Here is a 19,852-nt window from a genome sequence, read left to right as displayed (position 1 = left end):
CTTCCCCTGGGTTCTGATGTGCACACTACTTTGTGTGCCCTCCAAGAGTGGAGTCTCTGTTTCCCCCAGTCCTGTCGAAGTCCTGTAATCAAATCCCACTAGCCTTCAAAGTCTGATTATCTAGGAATTCGTCCTCCCGTTGCCAGACCCCCAGGTTGGGAAGCCTGACGTGGGGCTCAGAACATTCATTCCAGTGGGTGGACTTCTGTGGTGTGAGTGTTCTCCAGTTTGTGAGTCACCCACCCAGCAGTTATGGGATTTGATTTTACTGTGATTGCGCCCCTCCTACCATCTCATTGTGGCTTCTCCTTTGTTTTTGGATGTGGGGTATCTTTTTTCCTGAGTTCCAGTGTCTTCCTGTGGATGATTGTTCAGCAGTTAGTTGTGATTCTGGTGCTCTCGCAAGAGGGAGTGAGAGCATGTCTCATAGGATTTTTAAATTTACAGGATTTTATCTTCTATGAATAGAGACAGTTTTACTTCATAGTTTTTAGTTTGTATGCCTTGGTTTCTTTTTCTTGCTTTATTGTGCTGGCCAGGACCTCTAGTGCAACACTTAATAGAAGTGTTGAAAGTGGATATCTTTGTCTTGTTTCTGATCTTAGGGGAAAGCATTTAGCCTCACCATTAACTATGATATTAAGTATAGGGGTTTTTGTAGATGCCCTTTATCAAAAGAGGAAGTATTCTTCTATTTCTAGTTTGTTGCGAAATTTTGTCATGAATGTGTGTTGAATTGTGTCAAACCACTTTCCTGTATTTTTTGAGACAATTATATAGCTTTTCTTGTTTTGTTAATATGGTAAATTACATTTGATTTTCTAATGTTAGTCCAACCTTTTATTCCTGAGATAAACCCCATTTTGTCATAAGATAGTATCATTTTTAGATATTACTGAATTTGATTTGCTATTATTTTGCTAAGGATTATGTCATCTATGTTCACAGTACTCATAATGGTTTATATTTTTCTTGAAGTTTTATTGTAGTTTCTTTGTCTGGTTTTGGTATTGGCGTATTGCTAGACTCATAAAATAAATTGGCAAGTGTCCTTTCCTCTTCTCTCTTTCTGAAAGAATTTGTATAAGATTGATAGTAATTCTTCCCTAAATGCTTGATAAAATTAGCCAGTGAAGTCATCTGGCCTAGAGTATTCTTTGCGGAAAAGTTTTTATTTGCAGATTCAATTAAATAGACAAGGGGCTTCAGATTTTTTATTTCTTCTTGTGTCAGTTTTGACAATTGTGTCTTTCAAGGAATTTTTCCATTTCATGGGTTTTTTTCCAAATTTCCTTATTTATAATATTCCCTTATTACACTTTTAATGTCTATAAGAACTGAAGCTATGTCTCCTTTTTCATTCCCAACATTTGTATTTCATTTCTTTCTTTTGTTTCTTCTTGAGCAGTCAGTCCATCTAGAGGTTTATCAATTTTATTGATCTTTTCAAAGAACTGGCTTTTGATTTCATTGATTTTCTCTATTGTCTATCTCTTTTCTATTTCATTGCTTTCTACTTTTATCTTTTTTATTTCCTTATTTCTAATTACTTCAGTTTTAATGTGCTCTTCCTTTTCTAGCTTCCAAAAGTGAAAGCTTAAGTCATTGATTTTAAACCTTTCTTTTTTTTTCTAATGTAAGCATTGAAAGCTGCAAATTTTCCTCCTAAGTACTATATATGCAACAAATTTTGATGTGTTATATTTTAATTATTCAGTTCAAAATATTTTTAATTTTTCTTGTGATTTATTCTTTGACCTATGGATTATTTAGCCGTGTGGTGTTTAATTTTCAAGACATCTTTATGTTAACCATTTCTAACTTAATTTTAATTTGGTTAGAGAATGGATTCTGGATAATTCATTCTTTTAAATTCATGGAGACTTGTTTTATGGTCGTTCATATGGTTTCTATTGGTGAATGTTCCATGTGAACTTGAAAGAAAAATGTATTTTGCCATTGTTTGATGTATTGTTCTGTAAATGTCAGTTAAATCAAGTAGGTTGATAGTATTATTCTTCTCTTTTACATCCTTACTAATTTTCTGCCTACTTGTTCTATCAATTACTGAAAGAGGAGTTGTAAAATCTCCTATTATAATTACATATTTGTCTATTTTTCTTTTCATTTCTGTCATTCTTCCTTCATGTATTTTGAAGCTCTTATATTTGTTGCATACATATTAATGATTGTTATGTCTTTTTTGATGAATCAATCCCTTTATACTTATGAAATGTCCCTCTTTTTCTTGGTAATATTCCTTGTGTGAAGTCTACTTTGTATGATGTTAATATAGCTACTCTAATTTTCTCATGATTAGTGTTTGTATGGTGTATCTTTTTCCAGCCTTTATGTTTAACCTATCTACCAATTCATATTTTGTGTACATTTCTTATGGACAGACATACAGTTGGATCTTGGATTTTGAACCCACCGACAAATTTTGCTTTTAATTGGACTGAATTTAATTGTCAATATGGTTGTGCTTAAGTTTACAACTTGCTATTTGTTTTCTGCTTGTCGCATTTGGTCCTTTTTTTTCCTGTCTTCTTTTGTAGTAATTATCTTTTAGTATTCCATTTTCTCTACTATTGGCTTAGTGACTAAACTCTGTTTAAAGTTAGTGTTTGCTCTAAGGTTTAAACTGTATAACTTTAACTGATATCTACCTTCACATAGTCTTATACTACTTTGCATATAATGTTAGAACCTTCAAAAATGTACTTCCACTCTTTCTACTGTCCTATATGCTATTGGTATTGTACATTTTACTTGCATGTGTCATAAACCTCACAATACATTATTATTATTTTTGCTTTAAACAGTTATCTTTTTTTTAATTAATTTTTATTGGAGTGTGGTTGCTTTACAATGTTGTGTTAGTTTCTGCTGTATAAATCTTTTGCCTTTTACTAAAGATTTCCGTGGAAAAGAACAGAAACAGTTATCTTTCAAAGTAACTTAAAAACAAGAAAAATGTTTATACTTACCCATATACTTACCATTTCCAGTGCTCTTCATTCACTTATATAGATCTGAGTTTCTATGTAATATAATTTCCTTTCACTTGAAGACCTTCTTTAATCATTTCTTATTATGTGGGTTGGCTGGCAATCACTTCTGTCATCTTTCATTTGTCAGGAAAAGGCTTTATTTTTTCCTTCATTATTGAAGTTTCTTTTCACTGGACATAGAATTTTAGGTTAATGGTATTTTTTTCTTTAATATTTTTCTCTGGATAAAGACTTTTAGTTTGATAGCCTTTTTCTTTAGCATTTTAAGGAGGTCATTTCATTGTTCCCTGGATTGTATTATTTCTAATGAGAAGTTGGTGGTAATTCTTATCTTTGTCCTTCTGAATATACTATGTCTTTTTGGAGGGGAAGTGCTGATTTTAAGATTTCCTCTTACTTATTTACAAAACAAATAGACTCATAGACATAGAAAAGCACCTTATGGTTACCGAAGGGGAAAGGGAGGGGGAAGGATAAATTAGGAGTTTGGGATTAAAATATACACACTATTATATATAAAATAGATAACCAACAAGGACCTACTGTATAGCACAGGGAACTATATGCAATATCTTGTAGTAACCTATAATGGAAAAGAATCTAAAAAAGAACATATATATAACTGAATCACTTTGCTGTACACCTGAAACTAACACAACATTGTGAATCAACTATATTGCAATTAAAAAATTTTTTTAAGTGTAAAAAAAAGATTTTTCTCTTTATTACTGGTTTTCAGTAATTTGACTATCATGTGCCTTAATATGACTTTCTTTGTAATTATCCTGCTTGGGGTTTGCTGGCCTCATATATGTTTTGGTTTAAAATTTTCATCAAATTTGGGACTTATTTCTTGGAACATATTTCTCACCCATTTCTCTCCCCAGTCCTTTTTGGGGCTTCAATTATGTGTATGTTAGACTAATTGATATTGTCCCACACATCACCAAAGCTTTGTTCAATTTTTTTCATCCTTTTTTCTCTCTTTCCTTCAGTTTGGTGAGTTTTTAATCACTATTACCAACCTTTTCAGCCGTTGACTAATCTGATGTTAAGCTCCATTTAGTGAATTTTTAAAATCTCAAATGTAGTATGTTTTTGGCTCTAAAAGTTTATTTGGTTCCTTTTTTATATTGATAGTTTCCATTTCTCTCATTATTTTTATGTTTTCCTTTAATCCTTAAATATGTTTGTAATATCTTTTTATGACTTCTTGTTCTGCTAAATCTATTACTTTGTCATTTCTGGGTCTGTTTCAATGTTGTGAACATTACATTGTTGAAGGTCTGAATTTTGTTTTCTCTTAGTAGATTCAGTTCAGTTGCTTATGGATGAGCTTGATGCTTTCAAGGCTTGTTTTTGTTTTTAAGCTTTGTTGGGCACGTCTAGAGTAGCCTTTACTTTATGGCTAGTTAAGCCCTACTACTGTCTTATGTTTTGGCATTTTCACTGAATGCCTCCAGTATTCAGTGATATCTCTCCACTATGCCTAGATGGAACTGGGACATCTTGCAGCCTGACATTCTTTGCGCAGCCTCACGGAGTCACTCTATGGAATCACAGCTTAATGCTCAGGCAAAGATTCAAGAGGGACCCTATACAAATTTCTGAATCTCTGCTTTTGCATTGCTCTGTCCTCTCTGCTATTCTCTCCTGCAAATTCCAGCCACCTTAGCCTCCCCTAATTCCATCTCTACCTCCTCAACTCATCAAGTCGTCCATGTTCTGCTTGGAGTGATCTTAAGACTCACTGCATTTTTCTCCCTTCTCCTGGAGATCACAGTCCTGTGCTACCTGTTGTCTAGTAGCTGAAAGCAGTGGTTTCATATATTTAGTCCAGTTGTTTACCGTTGGGGGGTCAAGTCTTGTACTGTTTTTGATCATCATTAGAAGCAGAAACATTCTAATGCCTTTTAAAGATTAATAATTGTTTAGAAATTCACTTATACATCATCCCACAGTGTTTATTAAGCACCTGCAATGTGCTAAGTACCATGCCAGGACCTGAGGATACAGAGAGATATCAAAGAAGACAAACATGTATTATAAATAATTAGAAAGATGTATGGGAGCCCAAAAGAGGACATAAGTAACTATATGGTAGGGGTAGAGGCACTGATGAAGAAATCTAGTTTTATAGGTGTTCCCCAGGTTGAGGCTGAAAGAAAGGACATTCCAAACAGCACAATAAGTGGAAAGGTACAGAGATATGAAATAGCACAATGTGCTTACAAAGCTTGTTTTATTAACTGATCATTCATTTAGTAAATATATCTTCAGTGTCTAGTAGATGCTGTGCAATGTGCTAAGGGTTGGGTATCCAAAGTGTGAGTGAGATGTTCATGATTCCTGCCGTCATAGAACTTCCAGTCCAGTACTTCAGTGTGAATGGAGTATAGGGTGCCCCGATCAGGGTAATATTTGTGAGTGAGGTAGCAGAAAAGGCAGGTTGAAGGCATATTGTGAGGTACCTTAAATGCTGCTCTAAGGGGTAGTCATTGTCCTAAAAGCCACTGTCCTCCAAACATTTTTGATTACACCCATAAATTTTTTTGCATATTTACCCCAGCATATGTATATTCATTTATTAATAAACTATATGTGCACTGCTATATCGGCATATTATATATTCTATAAAAATATACAAAAAAAGAAATGTAACAGGATAATGTAAATAAACATAGATATTCCAGTGTTCTCTTCCTGTATTCCATGCTTCATCTTGCACATCCCAGGCTCACACCCCTCACTTTGTAGCTCAGTAGGCAATGGGAAGCTTTCTAGATTCTCATTCAGGAAATGAAACTGATCAGAATTCTGCTTTATAAAGATTCCAAACATGACTTTTATTCTAGTCATGCTGAATAATGCTTTTAAAAGCAGAGAAGAAGCTGAACTAATATGATTCCTTCCAATCCCAGTATTATATAGCTGGGGCTGCTCCTTAGAAGAGGTTAGGATTCTAACCTACTGTGGTCATTTGTTGTATTATTAAGATGCAATACACTAGACTGGCCAAGTGACTTAAAGCAGTAGAATATCCAGTGTGGAGCTGGCATTCCCTGCAGTGGAACTGACTTTGTTACATGCAAGTCATCACTTTACACTTTGGCAAATTACTTTCGGATGCACCTGTATTATGTCCAGAAGTGCAGAAATAAAGGCTCGGCATACTAGATAAGAAGCTGGACCTTGGAAACAAAACTGAGTAGTATTGGAGGTCCCAGAAATAGTAGTACAGGCTAGTAGGCAAGCCTAAGTCAGAGCAGCTGAAGACGGCAGGCAGAATGAGAAGCCACATGGTTGAAAGGATAGTAACCAGGAGGACAGAGTTACCAGAATTAGGACCAGGTGCCTCTAAGCCAGAAAAACAGAATTACCAGAGTTAGGACCCAGGAAGTCTGCAAGAGCTTGGAGAATGGATGCAAACAAACAGCCCCAAGGAAAGCTGAATGTCTGAAGAGGTGGCCTGCTTCGGCTCCACAGAGTCTCTGCAACCACGGAGGCAGCTGCCTAGGTGGGGCAGAGAACCTGACTGGAGTGGGACACGAAAAGGCTGAAAGAAAGATGGTTTGCAAGTAGTCAGCGTGCTCCAGATTTATTTTCTGGCTGGAACATTTCTGTTCCCTATTTCCAAACTCTCAACACTACTATTTATGGTTTTAAAAAATACTATCTCATAGAATAAAAGAAGTTCTTCCTAAAATTATATGAGAATGTACTGACTATATCTTTCTATATACACTTCCTATGTAGTTTAAGAGAAAAGATACATAAAATTCTACGAATTGGAGATCCACGTCCAGAAAACTTATTAATGTCAAGTAGGAGAGACTTCAGTTGCCTTTTCCAGCTCTTCTCCAGCTTTGATTTTGTCTCCTGCCTAAATAATTGTTGAGGCCAATGTGCCTACCTCTTGTTCCATTTTACTTACCCTATTTCAAACAACTGAAGCACATTACATCTCTCTAGAAACGGAAGCTGAGGACATTCTCTGTTTTGAGTTCACCTAGCAGTAGATAGAGTAGTACTGCAAGTTCACGGGCAATTTTGGCAGGTGAGAGGGAAAAATTCAAGTTACCAAAGTATTTGACATACTGCAGCTGAAGCTGGCCTACGGCTAGTGGGTGTTTGATAAAAACAAAATGAGCCATGGCCGGGGGCACCTGTAGGATGGTTAATGGCAGTCATTTAGCTGTCATTCATTTTTCAGTTCAAATCATTTTAAAATACTTTGTTAGTTCGGAATGTGTTTGCTTAAGTCATTTCAGTAGTAATACTTTTCTCCAGGAGTCAATTAGGTATTCATTTTACAGCTCTTGCATAATAGCTGAGAAAACTGCAATTGCACAAGCAAAGCGCAGATAAACACCAGATTATCATATTAAAGTCCTCATTAGTCTGTCAGGAGAATTTTTTTTTTTCACTGAATGCTTTTTGGTTTTTTATTATCCTTTTTTTTTTAAATTAGGATTTTCCCAATGTTAGTTTAGTTTTAAAGAAATATTATTCAGGTCTCCATTTTCATTAGGAAACTAGTCTTTTCTCTACCCTCTCCACACATATTAACTTCAGCCTAAAATAGCAAGATTCCCTTTTACAATTTTAAAATATATATAAGCTGTTTAATTCTTTTTCTGAGCTATCCAATAACCTCTTTACTTTAGTGTTTTAGCAAAAGTAGACCTCTTCCTACGTCAGATTTGACTTAACAGATGCCTACTAGCACTCCTATACCCAGAACGACAGGGGTTATTTAAAATAATACTAAGTCTCCCATTTATTTACAGAGTTTCTATTGTTTTTGAGAAGCCACCATATTAAAGTGTTCTCAAATTTATATATGTATTTATGTGTTTGTGTGTGAAACTGTATCTACTTTCTTTTCAATTATGGTTTCACCTCCTGGAAGGCAGAAACTGTGTCTTTTGACAGATATTTCTCTTCTGTTTCAGATTCAAGGCAGTGTTAGGAAAGTCAGGCTATCAGTCAATATTGTTCAATTTCTATTTGAGATAAGGTGTTTTGTCCCAAGATTTGAGGAGAATCCACAGAACTCCCCCATGAAATCTAAAAGACTGTCTTTCTCCTATTGCAGTCATTATTCCAGGTTAAAAACAGGAGGAAAGAAACTAAAGTTACTTCATTGTGTCATGAGAAGCCAAAAATTCTGCCATCTGCTTCAAATGAAAGCTTTCCTAATGAGAATCCAAGGCAAAACACTGTGCGTTTCTTCTAGTTCGTCACAGATAGAACGTATATTATCTTTCACATGGAGCCAAGACCTCTTAAGGGAAAGGAAATTCTCCTCTAAAATAAAATTGTAGGGTGCAATATAATTTGTGATTTTTTTCTCTTATAAAAAAATGGCATGGGATCTTAGGCAGCCTGACTGTCTGTGTGTCAGCTGTGTAGGTCCTCCCAGGAGAAATGTTTTTTGGTCCAGAAGAAAAGTAGACAAATAGGAGATACCCTCCCAATATTGTGTGATTAATCACCTCTGCCATTCCCTGACCTTTGCCCACTCCAGCACATGTGGTCAGTGGCAGAAGCCTTGGACAGCCAGTTTTGCTTTCTTAGCTGGCAGAGGGGTAGAAAGAACACATTTGTAGTCACTAGCAAGACCAAGTCCCCAAATGGTGGAGATTTGGGTTGTCTGAACTGCCAAATTAGCTCCCCAAATGGTTTGTTTCATGGCAGGTTTGATCTTTTCATTATATCCTGAATTACATTTATTTCCTTTGGGTTTTTGACACGGAGGCAGCAAGACACAAGAAAACCAACCAAGACTTATCCTTTGATATTCAAGAAATACTCCAATCAAGACTAGATAGACTGGGTAATATTCCCAAAGCCAACTTGGAATATTAACAAAGCTAATTCAGGTCAGGCTGACTGAAATGACTAGTTGGTGGGGAAGCTATTAGTTTATTTTGCTCATCTGAACTTCCAGTGTGTTTTGATTAAGGTAGTGGATAGATTATGGTTTGCCTGTTACACAAACAGCAATATCATCCTTCAGATTTCCCAGGGATTTTTATTCAGTTCTTATGGACAGTTTAGCGTAGTGGGTTAAGAGAACAGATGCTGGCGCTTTATTTTATTTTTTTGGCCGAGCAACATGCAGGATCTTAGTTCCCTGACCAGGGATTGAATCCGTGACCCCTGCATTGGAAGCATGGAGTCTTAACCACTGGACTGCCAGGGAAGTCCCTAGACTGCATGGCTTTAAATCACAACTCTGCCACTTTCTAGCTGGGTAGACCTGGGCAAATTGCTTAATCTCCGTGCTTCAGTTTCGTCATCCATAAAATGGGAATAATAATGGTACTTACTTCAGAAGATTGTAATGGGTTATAATAAATGACTTGATAAACGTTAAAGCACTTAGAATAGTGCCTGGTACATAGAAAGCACTACACAAGTGTAGCGGTAGCAGTGGTATGGTTATGTATGGTAGGGTAACTTTCAACACCAGCTCCTGTTTTCTGTGGTTGAATATTTGTATACTAATGATAGCCTAAAGCCCCTTATTTAACTCCACCCTGTTGGTTAATACTATGTGGGGAAAGCAGATCACGCAAATGTAAGCTTAGTTTTTCCATCTGTAGTCACTCAACCTTCAATAATCCAAATGGAGATTACCCATGTTGAGGGCTATCCATGGAGGTATTTCAATTTAGGGCTATTTTACTCTCTTCAACCTATTTCTAAGGGCACCTCATTTAACAGAGGTTGATTGGGTCCTCTGGGGATAGGAGTTAATTTTATGAATTATCTAAGGATGCCAGAATAACTGAAAACTTATAATGTATTTGTAAATATTTAGGATTGATTCATGTTTTGGGTTGTCTGAACAGCTATCCCCCAGCCCAACTCGGCTGACCCAGGGATTGGACGTGATTTTATTGCAGTCTTGACTTTTCACCCGGTGGGAGGCGGCGACCAAGTACCTACTGAGCATCCATTTCCCGCCTGTTTGAAAACTGAGCTTTCCTTGTGGAACACACATCCCTCCACTTAATACCTGGGTTTTGAATATTCACGTTAAGCAACAGACAATTTAAAAGTCATTTTACTATTGATGTGTCATCAAACAGACAATATGACTATATGACTATCAATAATATGACTTTTGGTGAAATGGAATAGAAATAATACTTTAAATAGAACCATCATAACTGAAATGATCAGTGGTTCTTAGTATTTTTAAAGCATCATTTGTAACAATGTAATACAAAGAAATATCTTCTATGATTTCGTTCCCATTCGATGTAGAATTTTGCTTTGGAAGGTACTGTTTTGAATATCTGAGAGCCTGAACTCCTCTGCCTATTTAGCCTACAGGTGCAAAACAAAAGCCTGGCTTCACATCCTGGCTTTGCCATTTACTAGCTTAGTGACTTGGGCAAATTACCTAACTCCTGTAGACCTCAGTTTCCTCATGCATGAAATGGAGATACCATCCTCATAGAAATGTTGTAAGAATTAAATGTAATAATATAAATAAAGCACAGGGGCTTCCCTGGTGGTCCAGTGGTTAAGACTCTGTGCTCCCAATGCAGGGGGCCTGGGTTTGATCCCTGGTCAGGGAACTAGGGAACTAGATCCCACATGCTGCAGCGAAGATCCCTCATGCCACAACTAAGACCTGGTGCAGCCAAATACATACATACATACATACATAAATAAAGCACACAATACAGTGCCTGCATCTCAGTAAAAATTAGTTGCTTCTGCTGCTATTACTACTACTAATAGTGCCATTGTTCAACTTAGGTTTTTGTCCCTAATAGAATGACCAAGAAGTACTGTGTGGAGGGCATACTTTGCTCCTGTGATAATAACATTGAAAAAATTAGAGATATTTCCAATCTTCCTTTAATATCCCAACGTTAATCTGTCAGCCATGCATTTCCCCAAAACTTCTGAACATGTCCAGCTCACTCCACCTCGTGGAATAATTAGTTCCATATGCCTGTTGTGTGCGGTGTAAACCTGACATGGAGTGACCAAGGCCACTTGTTCTGGCTTCATCGAGTGATGCCTCCCTCCTTCTTTTTTTGGTGAACATATCACTTCTGATCTTGAAACACACTGAGTGATTTTTGTGTTGCTTCCTTTATCTCACACGTTATCTTTTTTTTTTCCGCATTGTTTACTTTATTTATTTATTTATTTATTTATGGCTGTGTTGGGTCTTCGTTTCTGTGCGAGGGCTTTCTCTAGTTGTGGCAAGCGAGGGCCACTCTTCATCGCGGTGCACGGGCCTCTCACCATCGCGGCCTCTCTTGTTGCGGAGCACAGGCTCCAGATGCGCAGGCTCAGCAATTGTGGCTCACGGGCCCAGTTGCTCCGCGGCATGTGGGATCTTCCCAGACCAGGGCTTGAACCCGTGTCCCCTGCATTGGCAGGCAGATTCTCAACCACTGCGCCACCAGGGAAGCCCTCACACGTTATCTTCTAAACCTAAAGAATCTTCCAAGTAATGGTATGAAAATACAAATATCTTTTTAAATGTCAGCATTTCCCTCAGTGAGATCACATTCAAGAATAAAGCAGTAGTTATTTCTCTATCTTCACTTCTAATTTTTCTAGATTCTAGCATAGGTAATTCATGCTTGCCTACATTCTTTTTCTAATGTTACTCTTTTAAGTTCCTTTCAAAGAATTATAGGGGAATGTGGTCTCATGAGCCCATTCAGTCTGGTTCGTTACTTGGGCAAACATGACTTTCCATGTATTAGGCGCAGCAAGTTTTTCACAGCTGAGATGATAGCATAGCCCTAGCCTTGCAAAAACAACCCACCTAAACCAGTAGATTCAAACATACATCTGGCCATCATTTGTTGTTCCTGTTATAGAGTTAAGTTCTACTGTTATGAATTTTTATAATACTGTATTTTGTCTCATCCCAGACATGAACCAGAGCTTTAGAAGTGAAATACCATCCTTGTACCAATATTAAGTGTAACCTTCTTGGCATCTACTGAGCTATCCTTACCCATCTTGCCAGCTGGCATCCCAGAATTTGGGTGAAAGACTTCTCTGGCATACTATTCTTAAAGGCTTGTGTTGTTTCCATACCTCTTTAATAGTTTGTATCTTATCATAAAGACATAGTATATTGGTAATGATACACTAGTTTGTATTTTTTCTGCCTCCTATACAAAAATAATTAATGGAAAATATTTATAAGGGGACATACTTTTATACCTTTGTGGGCTAAAAATCATCTTGAGCACCAGTCTGAATAATGCAGGGGTGGTATAGGCAGGCCTCAGGAATAGATGAGAACAAACCTAAAGGGTAAGCAAAGAATGGGCAGAGAGAAAATAAGGGTGTAGAGGAAATAGAGGCTCATCTGGTAGAAAGGAATAAAGGGCTGTTTGAATTGTCTCAAGTGCTTGCTAGTGGCACTGGTGGCATAAGGCAGCTGTGTTGAGTCTAAGCTGAGTGTCTTCCTGATCTCCTGTTTCCTGGGGCTGAAAAGGGTACAGGTCTTTCATCCACATTTATTATAATTTAAGGAATGAGTGTGATCTAGGTATTTGAAAAGAAGACTGGTCGTCAGCAAGCGTTCCTTCTGCTTCCCTGCATTGTGTGTCTGTGATTATGTGTGTGACTTTGTAAGAAGTCTCTGACCTTCTCTTTATACAAATTCTCTTGTTTGTGAAATAAGGCATGCTCTGATCGGGGTGTTGGCAAGCCTGAAATATGTGTCTGAACTACTGTGCAGGAGGATTGCAGGGGGTGGGGGTGGGGTGCCCTTGGGTCCAGTCTTCCTAGAGCACAAAAGGAAGTGACACGCTGGGACCCAGCTGCACTGAGGTTCAGGGAAGGTTTGGTAAAGGATTTCATCCAGTGCATGAAACAGTTATTGTTTCTTTGAATAAACAGAACATACAATTACCCATGGATGACTCTCAAGCAAAAGGCTCATGTTGAGTGTCTGCTGTGTCCATGGCATGGCTGTAAGCCTAATGGGTCATAAGATAAGAACACCTAATCCTTACTCTGAAAGGACTGACAGTAAAATGGGCAGGAGAGACAGACTGGCAGAAAACGCATACATAGAACACTATGGATATAAATAACTATTAGTATATCAGTCAACAAATGTCATACTACCTTATTTTTGTTCAGCATCCATCATACTTTTCAAAGAACTTCCAATTAAATTATTTCCCATGAGTATATTGAAGGTGCTCTTCCATTTAATTTGCCAAATTTAGGCTATTTAATATTTTTTAGAAAACACTAGTGAAAATAAGATATTTCAATCAGTTAGATAGATTTTGGGGCACTGTGTAGGGCATGGAGAGGGTAAGAAGTAAGGGAGTTCAAATTATCCAATTTACTGGAAAGTCAAAGACACAATATAAAACAGCTGAAAAATAATACAAGAGAAGATATATAATTATATACTAAAATAAGGGATGGATTATATTGAAGTTATTCAAAGGAGAAGAGTATTGTTATGGGCTAGAGAAGTGAGGGAGGGTACGATGGAGGAAAAAGAGCTTAAGCCAGTTCTTATAACATGAGTAGGAGCTAGATGGGCAAAGATGAGCTGAGAGACCTTTCAAGCTAAAGGAAATAATACCTAACTTGTAAAATTGTCCTAGAAACATTTAAAAAGACAAACTTTTAAAATATTCGTTCTTATTTATTACCTGGTGGGAAGGAGTAAAATATTTCTAAAGGAATTTAGGAATTTTGAAAATTGTAGAAATTTTCTGTGTTTTTCTCAGAAAAAAAAAGTAAATATCCTTCATTTAAAAGTAACCTTTAACCTTTCTGGTATGATTCAGAAATGTTTCTGTATTTGAACATCACTGTGACTCTGCAGTTATACCTTTTCCCCATGAACCTGGAAAGATCTTAGTATCATACCTGAGATCAGTTAACATTTCTATATTATGTGGGTATGATGGATATGAATACAATATGATAAAGTGGACTAACTAGAGATAATGACACATTGTTGAGATGGTGGTACTGATGAAACATTGCCTCTGCTCATTGCAGGCGAGTTGCAGCAATTCTCTCAAATAGTGATCACTTCTCGTGGCAAAAGACAGTGTCTTCATATTTCTTCACTTTAAGTCAAAGCATAAATGTAGGCAGAGATGTTTTTAACTAACATGACTATGATCGTCTATGTGCCATTATTTAATTGTTCATAGAGATCAAATTGTACTAGTGCAGAGGAATTTGAATCCAATCTCAAGCTGTCAGTGGAGAATGTCAGTCATTGCAGTAAATCGCCCCCTTAGTGTCATCGTGTATAATTCTTTAATTTTAGGCCTGAAAAACTCTGAAAGAAATATTGTGTAAAAGGTACCAAAAAGAACTGTCTTGTGTAATACACTTTATGTAGTGTTTGGAAACAAAAATGGACCCCACGACCCCTAAGTCTATAAGTTGATCTTATCGTGGTACGCAGAGTGGTAACCATTAACTAGGCTTGTGTGTTCTTTAAAAAATTATCACATGTTTTTGAATTATGCATTTAATTTAACCTATCTTAACACATGGAAGTTTTGATGTAGTTTCCTTTCTCAAACAGTTCCAGAGAGTCAAAGTGATTATCAAGGCGGAAAAGGCTTTTTGTATTTTCTTCAAATGTTGAAGCCATGTATGTGAACAACAAGGCTGATGAATTTGCTGTTTTATTTAGTTGACACTTTAATTCAAAATGTAAACTGAAGTTTCTTTTCATTTCTTTGCACTATTAATATTATTCTGTTTTTGGTTAGCTTGGGTAAAACTGTTCACTGGTGTCATTTTTGATAATTAGCCTTTTACATCTTGAGGTTTTTGGTAAGCAAATAAATATTTTAAATGTAATTGGTGCAATTACTGTATGTGCATTGAACAACTTTATATTGAGCTTCATGTCATGTCACATTTTTACGCTAGTAGGTTTTTTTTATGATTTTTTATGATTTTTTTAGTTGTATGTGGTATTCTTCTGAAATATATAATTACCAGCTCAGCCCTGAGTTGGAGAAGCAAGAGTTCTGTCGTTCTCTCAGACAGACTTGTATTGAAAGATACAGAAAAGCTTGCTTTTTTCTCACATTCTTTCCAAAATCCATAAAAGTTGTTCATGTCTGAATGTTAATGTTATTTTTACATCTTGTGCAATCCCAGCATCACGTAGGAGTGCAAGCAAACAGCCCAAGCTTAGTCCAGATTTGATTTGATAGAAAGTAGACGGTTGGGGGCAGGGGATGGAGGGTGGTGGTAATTAGGAGGCCGGGGGGGAAAAACGGAAGGAAACAAGAACAATGTAAACATTAGCTAAACATGAACTTTTACCTCTGGTCCTGCCTCCATGGAATCATACAGCATGGTGAGAAGCTTTAAGATGGCAGATCTGCCCAAAATGCCACCTGGCAGCATGTTCGGGCCACTTGTGAATCACAGCAAAGAGGCATGGGGCAAGGGTTAGTGTAAAGGTGAACACAAGGATCAGATCCCCGGCTGCAGGGGATGTAATTGACACATGACTCCCAGCTGGGGCCCTCTAGATTTACCCCAACAGTGGCACCTCGGCCATGCTTCTCATCAGACACCAATGAGTCAGTACAGTAGGGGGATGCTAAGGCAGGTTCATGCCTGCAAGATTCGGGACCCCTTAGTAAGTGACTTTTTTTCAGCTTTATTGAGACATAGTTGAAAAATAAAATTATAATATACTTCAAGTGTTAAAAAAAAAAAAAAATGGTGAGCACAAGAAGGGAGAAAGTAGCATAGCTCCAGGAAGTTTAGGAGAGGTTTTAGAATCGCTAGACAGAAAAGAAGTCTTAAAGAAAACCAAAAATGAGTGGGACAAGGTCCTCATTCACAAAATCCATTAGCAAACAACAACAACAAAACTAAAAGGAGTTAATGTGGAGAATGAATAGAAAAGATGAAAAACTTCTGGACTCCTTACTAATCCTCTCTTTGAAAGGGCAGGGAGACTGGCTGTGATGGAGGACGGATTCTTACCAAAGGGCCAGAAAAAGAAATTATCTTTGCTCAGTGTCAGACTATTCTGTTCCATAGCATTGTAAACACTGTAGTGACACTTATGACCATTATAACCCTACATGTGTTCCCAGTGCATGTTTAAGAATTTTTCTGCTTTAAAAAGAGATTGAGAATCAGACTGAGAAGAAAACTGATTGTAGAACAGTTAGAGGGCATCATGCTGGTGAACGTCAATTGTGATATTATACTCTGCTTAAAATTATGATGAAATCATTTGAGGCATCAGAGCAAAAAGCAAATTGTGGGGAAGCTATTTACAGTTTAGCATTTTCAGTTTATGTGAGAATATGGATTCCATCTACCAAAGGGAGTAGTTCAGCTCAGATAGGATATGCATAGCAGTATCATGGATGTTTACTGTGTGTTTATAACTTTACCAAGTTAGATATTGCTAGAAGTTTTTTTTCCTTAAACAATATTAAATTCTATGATGTTTCAGAGGTCACCTGAGTTGAATGGCTACTTCACCTGTCTCACAACCTTACAGAAAAATGAGATGCTGAAGGAAAGAGAAACATTAACAAATTTCTTACGATTCCATCTAGTGATTTGGAAGCTGAATCAGTATTTACTACAGTAAAGCCCATTAGATAACTTAAAATCTTTACTACCTAGGTGTATGAAGTCCTGTCAGACTCCCTCCCTCAAATCTGTACACTCTGTGCTGAGATGAACGTTTGCCAGGCCTGTTCTTTAAGCTAGCCTAGAACACCTTCCCATGAGAAACTTTCTACCTTTTTTTTTCTAAAACCATGGGGTTTCAATAACCTAACATTTATTGTAATTTGGAGATACTTTATTCAAATTACTTTAAAGAAAACCAAAACCAAGCACCAAGTTTCCTTAGTGAGAAGCCAAAGACTTTAGAGATACTAGATTGTCAGGGAAAGTATAGTTGTGCTTTTTAAAGACCTTCATATTGGCAACTCTGTGGGCTGGTTAATGTTTTAGATGAAAGAAGGGTGAGAACCACTGGGTCTGTGCGATTCTCTGGTTGGAAAGTTAGAATCGCATGAAAAGACTATTAGGGAAAATATCTTCCCCGGTTACTTTTCTTATAAATGGTATATTTTAAAAATATTCCTTGAGTTCTCTTACAGTACTTAATTGCAATGAAAAGTTCATCTACACGTATCCTATTATCACTTCATGCCTCCTACTCTAAAAGTGAATGATATTTGCTGTTGGTTTTAGGTCAGGAGGATTATCACAGCTTTTACTTTCTATCAAGAGCCTGAGCTTTAGGGTCAGGCAGACCTGATGTGAGTCTTAGAGCTGCATTTTACAAGCATATCTGACCTTGAACAAACAGTCTCTCAGAGCCTTCCAGGCCTCATCTATCCAAAGGAGAAAAATAACACTTACTCAAAATGTTGTTTAGAGTTTTAAACTAAATGATATATATGTAACTGCCTAACACAGTGCCTGACTCAACAGACAGTAATTTTCTTTCTTCCTTTTCATTCATTCCACGGACATTATTGAGCACCTACTCAGTGGCGAACATTGTCCTAGATACAGGACATGGGAAAGAGCACGTAATTCAGCCCTCTAGGAACTCACAATATGGTGGGAAAAGTGGTGCAACCTAGCAGCATACAACAGACCAAGTGAACAGAAAGGAGGGTGCAGTTTCCTTTGCCTGGGAAAAGTTGGGGAGACTACTCTGAGATGATACACAGGCTGGGTTTGTAAGGAGCGAATAAGTAGAAAAGGGAAGAGAGGCATCTCAGGCAGAGATATGGACTTAGGAAAGGTCAGTGCAGTTGGAGTTAAAGGATATGGTTTGAGTAGAGGAGTAGCATAGAATGAGTCCAAAAGGAGGTGTTTGGACCTTGTATGCCGTGGGTATTCAGTGAAGTGACATAGTCAGATCTAGACTTAGAAATCTACCCCCATCAGCCATATGGACAGATGACAGGAAAGCCCTGTGGGAAGGATGCTGGTGAGGAGGCGCTCGCCCTATTCCAGAGCAGAGGCTGAGGCCTGACCTGAAGCAGGAGTGATAAGAACGAGGAGAGAGTGGATGGGAGGGAGTCTCAGAGGCAGAACCTGTGGAGCTTGGTGCCTGGTTGGGTGTGGTTAGATGAGATGGAGATGGGAGTCAGAGATGACAGCAGCTTGGTGGATAATGATGTCATTAGTTTACAAAGAGAATACAGAAGGCTGTCAAGGGAAGATGAGTTCAATTCTGGACTATTTATACTTGAGGAGTTCAGGAGACACTGGTGGAGATGTCTTATAAGCATTTGGATGCTCTTGGTCTGGGGCTAGAGGCATAGCTTTGGCCCTCACTGACAAATTAATCACAGTCAAATCTTTGGAATGGATGTCCTCATTCAGGAAAAGGATATAGAGTAAGAAAAATGGGGTCCTGGGAAGCACACCTAGGGAGCCAGCAGAGAAGGAGAAGCAGACTGACATGGTAACACCTAAGACAAGAGGAGAATCAGAATTATTTCAGAAGTAAAGGAAGGAGAGAATTTTAAGCTAGGAGTATAGAGCACTGTTGAGTGCTGCAAATAATTTAAGGGAAAAGAAGAGCAAAAAGTGGTCATTACATTTAGCAATTGGGAAGTCGTTGGTGATCTTAAGAAGAGGCATTTAATGCAGAGGTGAGGGTGGAAAGCATTTCTTTGAGTAAGTTAGGAAGTACAGGCAGGATTAGCTGAGCCTGTATGAGTCATCTTTTTAAAAATCTTTAAGAAATCATGGAGCATGGAAGAGGTGCCCCAACACTAAAAATGGGCAAATGCCTTCTCAATTTTTGACAGCTAATGTAAGCTTAAGCTTCATGGCCCCTCCCAGAGCCTTAGAAGAGGCCCATGCATGTGGAGGGCCATGAAGCTTGAGCTTCCTGATCCTCACAGTAAATCCACCTCTATCTGAGAGAAAAGCAAGGACCACCTGTACAAGAATGTTCCCTACACCACTGTTTGTAATAGGAAAAAATGGAGACAAACAAACTGAATGAAGAAATAGTTAAGTGAAAGCACATTCATACTATGCATCTGTTAAAAAGAATGAGGTAAGTCTTGTATGTATTGACATGGAAGGGTGTCCATGACATATTACTCAGTGAAAAAAGCTAGTTTTATAAGGTTGTGGATAGTATAATCCCATGTATATAAAAAAGAAATGTGTATACACACAATGACACACACACACACACATACATACATAAACACGTATACACACACACATATATAATACATATATATTTCTATTTCTAGTTAGATTTGATAGAAAAAGCTCTGGAAAGCCCACCCAGTTGTCAGCAACTGTTACTCTTGGAGAGTAGGAATAGGAGACTGGAGTTTGGTGATGGGGAGACTTTCATATTGTCTTCTTACATTTCTATATCATTTAAATTTTTGTGAATAAATGCATGATTCTTTTGTTAATTTTCGCAAAAATACAAAATTTTTAAATCACATATGAGGTATAAGTTAAGATATTTCGCTTACACAAACCCTATCTCAAGGAGAGCATAATGCCATCCTTAATATTTGAAGGGTAGCCACTGAAAGAGAGATTGGATTTGTTCTGAAAGATACTGAACTGAAGAAATAGGACCAATGGGTGCAAGAAAGAGATAAATTTTTGAAGCTATAAAAAGTTAAAAATATTTATAAAGACCATTTGTAGCAACATGGATGGACTTGGAGGGCATTATGCTAAGAGACATAAGTCAGACAGAGAAAGACAAATACTGTATGATATCACTTATATGTGGAATCCTAAAAAATACAACAAACTAGTGAATATAACAAATGAGAAGCAAACTCACAGAT

General features: G+C 37.4%; 1 protein-coding gene and 1 non-coding gene across 5 annotated transcripts in view; both read left to right on the top strand.

The window, feature by feature from the left end:
* CAMKMT (calmodulin-lysine N-methyltransferase) overlaps window positions 1-19,852 on the top strand; it is a 389,839-nt gene that overhangs the window by 259,475 nt on the left and 110,512 nt on the right. The window lies entirely within an intron of this gene.
* Window positions 2,872-2,984, top strand: LOC114238830 (U5 spliceosomal RNA). Its single transcript, XR_003624100.1, has one exon. It is a non-coding gene; the product is annotated as a U5 spliceosomal RNA (small nuclear RNA).

The sequence above is a fragment of the Balaenoptera acutorostrata genome, chromosome 12, assembly GCF_949987535.1.
Source record: "Balaenoptera acutorostrata chromosome 12, mBalAcu1.1, whole genome shotgun sequence".
Taxonomy (NCBI): domain Eukaryota; kingdom Metazoa; phylum Chordata; class Mammalia; order Artiodactyla; family Balaenopteridae; genus Balaenoptera; species Balaenoptera acutorostrata.
Note: the sequence above shows the minus strand (reverse complement) of the source record. Positions and strands in the feature narration are given on the sequence as shown.